The following is a 6,515-nucleotide window of genomic DNA, read 5'->3' on the forward strand; positions in this document are numbered from 1 at the left end:
CCTGGCGGCACCCGGCCGGGCCGGGCAAGGAGGCCACGGGCCGCCATTTTCCAGCCGAGCTGGGGCCCGGCCAGCGGCGGTTCCCAGTGGCCTCCTCCCGCGCTCCAAGCCGCATTACCTCATCAGGAAGCCATTCCGGAAAGGAGCTGCAAAGCCCCTGGGAGTGGGAGTGGAGAGGAGCTTTCCAAGGGCCCTCCTGGCAGCCTCGGGTGCCAGACGAGGGCAGGCGTCACGCCTCCGGGTGTCTGCCTGCCGAGCGGCCGCTGGGAGGGCAGCTGGCTTTTGTCAGCTCTTCGGGGTGACCGGGCCAGGCTGGAGCAGGCAGGCAGCGTGGCCCTGCCCTTGGCCGGCTGGCTACCAGGCGGGCGAGGATTTATTTCAAGAGCCGGAAACGAATGGCTGGGCAGGAGGGGATGTCAGGTTCGAGCTCAACGCGGAAGCCCGGCCCTAGCCCCTTCTGGGCCTCAGTTTCCCCCCAGTCCAGCATCCTCCTCCCCCTTAGTGCTTGCCGCCCCCCCCCCCCCCCCGCCGTGGCCACAAGGAGCACTGGACGTAAGTGAGCACGTGACCATGCTCCCTGCTGCCTGCTGATGTAAACCAGAGGCCCGGCTGCCTGCAGCTGGCTCTGAATGGGCTTCTCTGGGCCATGTGGTCAGGACTGAGAGGGGTGGGGAGCTGCGGGGGCAGCCGGGGTGCTGGGGAGAGAGGAGGGGCTTCCCGCACTGCTGGGGTGGGTCCTGAGGGATAAGGGTCCGCGGCAGACAAAGGGAGCACCCAACCTGGGTCCCAGCCCTCTCACCCAGCTTAGATTCCAGAGAAACCTCTCAGCCTCGGTTTCTCATCTGTAAAATGGGGCAAACAGTGGCCACCCACCCGCCCCAGAGGATGGTTGAAAGGACCCTCGAAACCGTGTAAAACAGAGAATAGGAGGCAGAGGCAGGAGGCTTCTGTGGGAGGCCTGTGGGCAAGCCCCAGCTCCCGTCTTCAAACTGTCAGGGCCCGGGGGGTCCCCCCAAGACACAAGTCTGTTTGGTGCCCTTCCCGACTAAACAACCCCTTGCCCCAGAGTATGCGAAACTCAGTCCTCCAGCCACTACTGACTGCGCCCGTACCCAAGCTCACCATAGCTTTTTGCCAACTCTGTATGTCTAGAGAACTCCTACTCATCCTGCAAAACTCCAGGTGAGATGCCCCTTCCTCTGAAATGTCTCACAAAGTTGCCCTGAGAACCAAAAAGCACACACGTGTGAATACCTGGGCACGGTGCCAAGGTGAGGGTGGCACACTCACAGCCGTCCTTGGGATTAGTTAGAAAGAGATCCAGAAAGAGCTACTGGGGCAGGAGTTAACAGGAAGGTTTTCTGGCTTGGGATTTAAGCCAAGCCTCAGCAGAGGGTAGAGTTTTCAAAGAGGAGAGGAGGACCTCGCAGGCTGGGAATAGGGAGTAGTGTGGCAGTTTTAAGTACAGCTGCAAATTCCCTGGTGCTCCTCCCATTGAAAGGTGGGGTCTGTGTCCTGGCCTCTTGCATCTGGGAAGGCTTGTGACTTCTTCAGCCGACTGAGTGGCCGCAGGGTGCTGGGTGACTTCCAAGGCTGAGTCAGAAAGGGCCGCACGGCTTCCACCCCAGAGCCCCGCGCTGCTGTGTAACAGGGAAGTTCAAGTCCCCCGAGGCCTCCATGCAGTGAGGAAGCCCACGCTGCCCAGAGAGCCCACAGGGAGGCATGCTGGCTGACAGCTCCAGCCCACGAGTCACCCCAGGCCAGGCGCCAGACCTGTGGGTGGAGAAGCGCCCCACCGGCCGCGGCCCTTCGAGCCCCAGCCACTCGAGGTCTCCCGACAGTTGCACCGCACGTCACAGAGCACAGGAGAGTTGGCCCCCACTGGGCCCTTCGGGGTACCTGACCCGCAGATTCCATAAGCAGAATAAAATGGCTGTAGTTCTATGTCGATGTTCCGGAGCGCTTTGTCACACAGCACTAGCTGACTAGGCCAGGTGGCCCTCAAAGCCAGGCCCCGCGGCGAGACGGTCCGAGCCCGAAACTCAGCTGGTCCCAGGAAGTCTCCCCAGATGCCCCAGGCATCCGCAGCCCGGCCCGATCCGTAACCCATACTGGGGAGGTTTCCTCAAATGATCGGATCTCATCTAGTCTCACCCCAGCCTCATCACAGAGCCGTTCCCGAGTCACTCCCCAAACCCGGGAGGGAGTCTCCCCTCCTCAGAGCTCCCGTGGGCCTTCGTAGCTTGGATAATTGTGGGCCCGGAAGCTCTGGGGAGTTATCCAGGCTCCGTGTGGCATGTCTGTTCCCTGTGCCTCAGTTTCCCCACCCGTGGCATCAGGCACTGAACTCATAATCTCTGTGGTGTCTCTGGACTCTGCATCTACCTGACTAGGGACAGTTGTTGGCTTGTGTGTCTCCCCCTCATGTCCTCTTATCCATGGACGCTGCCTCCCAAGCAGGCAGGGACCCTGCCGGGATCTCGCCGCTCATGCTCGGCACCCGGCACCGGGCCTCAGCCCGAAACAAGGATGCCACTGCTTTTGACCAAATGAATGAATGAGTCGGTGAGTGAAAGAATGAATGGAAGAATCCTTCCAGTGCTCATTCATTCAGGCAGTGCATTACCACACCCACGACAGCTTCCCTTATATAAGCAGCTCCAGGACTCCACTCTCACATGTCTCGTGTGACGGGGAGCTCACCACCTTTCGAGGTAGCCTAGTTCTTCTTGGGGCAGCTCTGATCGGAGAGTTATTTCCCTGAGCCGGCCTCCTTCCTGGGCCCCAGGGGCAAGAGGCTTGAGAAGGAGGGAGGGAGCACGTCGCAGAGGAAGGAGCCCTCGGCAGCCCAGTCCTCAGAGCCTGCGTGTGAGGAGCACCGGACAGCTAGAAGCCTCTGGGCTCTCTGGGCCAGCTGCGGCCCTGGGCCGGCGGGACAAGGGCAGCTGGGGCAGAGCCAGCACCGCAGGAGGTCTGCAGAAACCAGGAAAGCGAGCGGGCCGAGAACAGAGCTGGGGCGGGACAGGTGGTCTGTGTTGTTTCCATGGCTTCGGGGCCTCTGCCCGCCCGGCCTGGCCTGGGAAAAACAAGCCGGGCACTGAGTGAGCCACGCCTGTGACCGCCAGGGACAAAGGCTGGGCTGTTGGGCCCTCCTGGTGGCAAACTGGGCCTGCCTGGCGCTCCTGGGGTTTAGACTAGGCCGGCAGGGCTGAGCGGCCAGGCCCCCAGACGGTCCTCTGAGCCCCTGGGGAGAGGGCAGTGGCTGGGGGCCTGGAGGGGGGAGGCGAGGGGGGCCGGGGGGCCAGTCACACAGCTTCCTCTCTGCCGAGCCTCTCAGGAGACTGAAGACAGCGGAAGCTCCTCGGGTGAAGGAGAAGCATTTCTCCCTCCATCTCTGAGTGATGGGCCAAGAGACCAGGGTGTCAGCGGCCGCATGCCCGTGGGCCGCCCCACCCGTCTAGGGGCACCCCCAAAGAGGGACCAAACACAGGCCCGCATGGGAAGTGTTTTCGCTGCCTCTGTGGACGGAGGCCGTCTCTGGCTGCAAGCCAGGCCAGCCCAAAGTGGCACTATGCTGGGTCCCCGAGGCAGGCCTCCCCGCCCCCCACCCCAAGGATGGGTGGAGTGGTTAGACAAACACCCCTCAGCTGGGGACCAAGTCCCGGCTACCCTCAGAGGGGACTTGCTGGTGACACACTCTGTATTGGCTGTGTCCCCTCCCTGCCACCTCCTCTGCTCCCTCCACATGTCTCCTGGGATCCCTTCCCAAAGAAGCCGGGCTCACGTGAATCTGTGCTCCGGGGCCGGCTTCTGGGGAGACCCAGAGCAAGCCAGGGGCTCACGGAGGGTCTCTGCATGCATTTCCACCATGGGGGCTTCCGCCATCCTGGAGCCCAGAGACTGAGGAGGGGCCACGTCATCCCAGTAGCTGTGACTCTGGGGAGTGTGGGAAACCTCAGCAAGGAGGGGCATTGAAGCCAGAAGGACCCGGAAGCCATAAGCCAAGGGATGCTGGGGTGCACTTACAGGGAAGGGGCTCAGAGCAAGGGGTCCCCCCGATAGCAGCTCTCAGGCCTATAGAAGCCCCTTACTCCCCTCCATCTGAGCCTCCAGTGGGGCCTGGGGGGGGGGTCCCTGCAGCCCTCACCTGCTCAGATCTCAGCCCCCACAGCTGAGAAGGGCTGGTGTGCTCGACTCAGCCTGTGCGGCAGGATGGGCTTCCTGAAGGCCACTCCGAGGCAGGCTTTCGGGAGCAGGATGTCAGTTAGGAACAGCCTGGGGTCCGCACTGTGGCCGGGGAGCAGGAGGTGGGTGTAAGAATGCAGGCATGGACAGAGGCCTGACCATGCAGGGGCTCCTGAACACGAAGGGCCCCTGGAGCTGGCCTGAGTTGGCCAGGTTTATACTCTTGCCTGCATCCATCACGGGGTGTGGCCAGCCCAGAGAGGCCCTGACCTTGAGCCAGGCAGGTCTCTGCAGCTCGAGGCCAACCCTGGAGGGAGCCCTGCGGTGGGGAAGGGGAGGCTCAGAGCACCCACAGGCCAGCGCTGCCTTGGGGCCTCCATCCTGTCCAGCGGCCCCAACATCCCGCCAACCCCTCACGCTCAGCCTGCCATGGCTGAGCTCCTCACCGTCCCCAGGCTCCTCCTGCCTGTGGCTCCCAGTCCAGGAGAAGCCCCAGTTCCACGGTGCCAGCCTGGGGCTCACCACCTCTTCTTCCCCTCTCCACCCTCACCCTTACCTGTGGGCCTGACCTCCCAAAACCTAGCCTCCACTCCCGAGCCCAAGTGACCTTTCCAAACACTGTGACTGTCCCCAGTCACCTACACAGCCTATCACCCTTGGCCATGCATCCTGCTCACCTCCACCTTTGTCACCTAAAACCCTGCCTTGCCCTTTCTCTGAGTCACCCTTAGCTCACAGCTGAAGTCTTGGGAGGCCTTCCCTGGCCCTTGGCCCCAAATCAGGATTCTCGGCATCGTACTGGCTTTGCTGCTGTAAGCAGGATAACTCATGGGGGCTCAGGGACAGGGGCCCTGTCTGTCTCCTCCGTGTGCCCAGCACAGGTCCTGGGGCATGGCAGGCCCTCCCTGAACACAGGGAAGGAAGGAGGGAGGGAAGGAAGGAGGGAGGGAAGGAAGAAGGAAGAAGGAAGGAAGGAAGGAAGGAAGGAAGGAAGGAAGGAGGGAAGGAAGGAAGGAAGGAAGGAAGGAAGGAAGGAAGGAAGGAAGGGAGGGAGGGAGGGGGGAAGGAAGGGAGGGAGGGAGGGGGGAAGGAAGGAAGGGAGGGAGGAGGGAAGGAAGGGAGGGAGGGAGGGAGGGAGGAGGGAAGGAAGGAAGGAAGGAAGGAAGGAAGGAAGGAAGGAAGGAAGGGAGGGAGGGGGGAAGGAAGGAAGGGAGGGAGGAGGGAAGGAAGGAAGGGAGGGAGGGAGGAGGGAAGGAAGGAAGGAAGGAAGGAAGGAAGGAAGGAAGGGAGGAGGGAAGGAGGGAAGGGAGGAGGGAAGGAAGGAAGGGAGGAGGGAAGGAGGGAAGGGAGGAGGGAAGGAAGGAAGGGAGGAGGGAAGGAAAGAAGGACAGAGGAGGAAGGGAGAGAGAGAGGGAGGGAGGGAGAAAGTTGTGAATGAGGGAATGACATCAGGGTGACTGTGACAAGTTGTATCACATTGAAGATTCCCTTTAGGGCCCCATGACCCTGGAGACCATGGGACCAGCTCAGAAAATGTCTTTGAACTCTGGGTGGAGGAAAGAAGCCACCTTCGCTGAGGACTAAAAGGCACTCTGGAACCTTCCCAGGAAAGCGCTCTCAGGGGCAGGGCTGAGTGGCTCCATGTTGCGCGGACCCCGCAGGACCCCCTTCACGTCCCCAGTGGCAGCCGTGCTGAGTCGGGGCCTGAGTCAGCTTCTGCCTCCCACCTGCCTCCCGCGGGGCGATCGGCCGGGCCTGCGGAGCCGCCACCCCAGCGCGGCCAAGCCCTGCAGCCCTGGGCGCCCGCAGCCGCTGCTGACAGGGCTCTGTGTTGGAACTTGTACGTTTCTGAACGCAGATGTCCTTCCAGCCACCTTCCCACGGTGCTGCCACCGCCCATCAGATTGTCCCACAGATAAGTCCCCATCCCAGGTGCTGGGGGTGGGGGACGGAGGTGGTAAAAGGCGGTCCCTTGACCTGGGGCAAGGTGCCGCCTCGCCCACCTGCTTCTCGGAGGCATTCCCTCGCCTTCCACCACCAAACCCGCCGTGCATGAGTCCACACCCTCCCCTCCACGTCCCCACCTGCCCATCCAGGCCCTGTCCCGTCCCCTCCGCCTCCTTGGCAGCCTCCTTCCACCTCTGCCACATTTCCCACCGCTCCCTTCCCTCCAGCGCCGGGCACACGCGAGCCGCTCCCTCCGCGGGGGGGGGGGGGGGGGGGGGGAAGCACCGGCCGGGCCACACCCACCTCCAGATGGGGCCACCTTCCCCCCACTTTCACCGCCAACCCCGTTGCATCCACCAACACACCCCTTGGCCACCCTCCAC

This window comes from Halichoerus grypus, chromosome 6 (genome assembly GCF_964656455.1).
Source record: "Halichoerus grypus chromosome 6, mHalGry1.hap1.1, whole genome shotgun sequence".
Taxonomy (NCBI): domain Eukaryota; kingdom Metazoa; phylum Chordata; class Mammalia; order Carnivora; family Phocidae; genus Halichoerus; species Halichoerus grypus.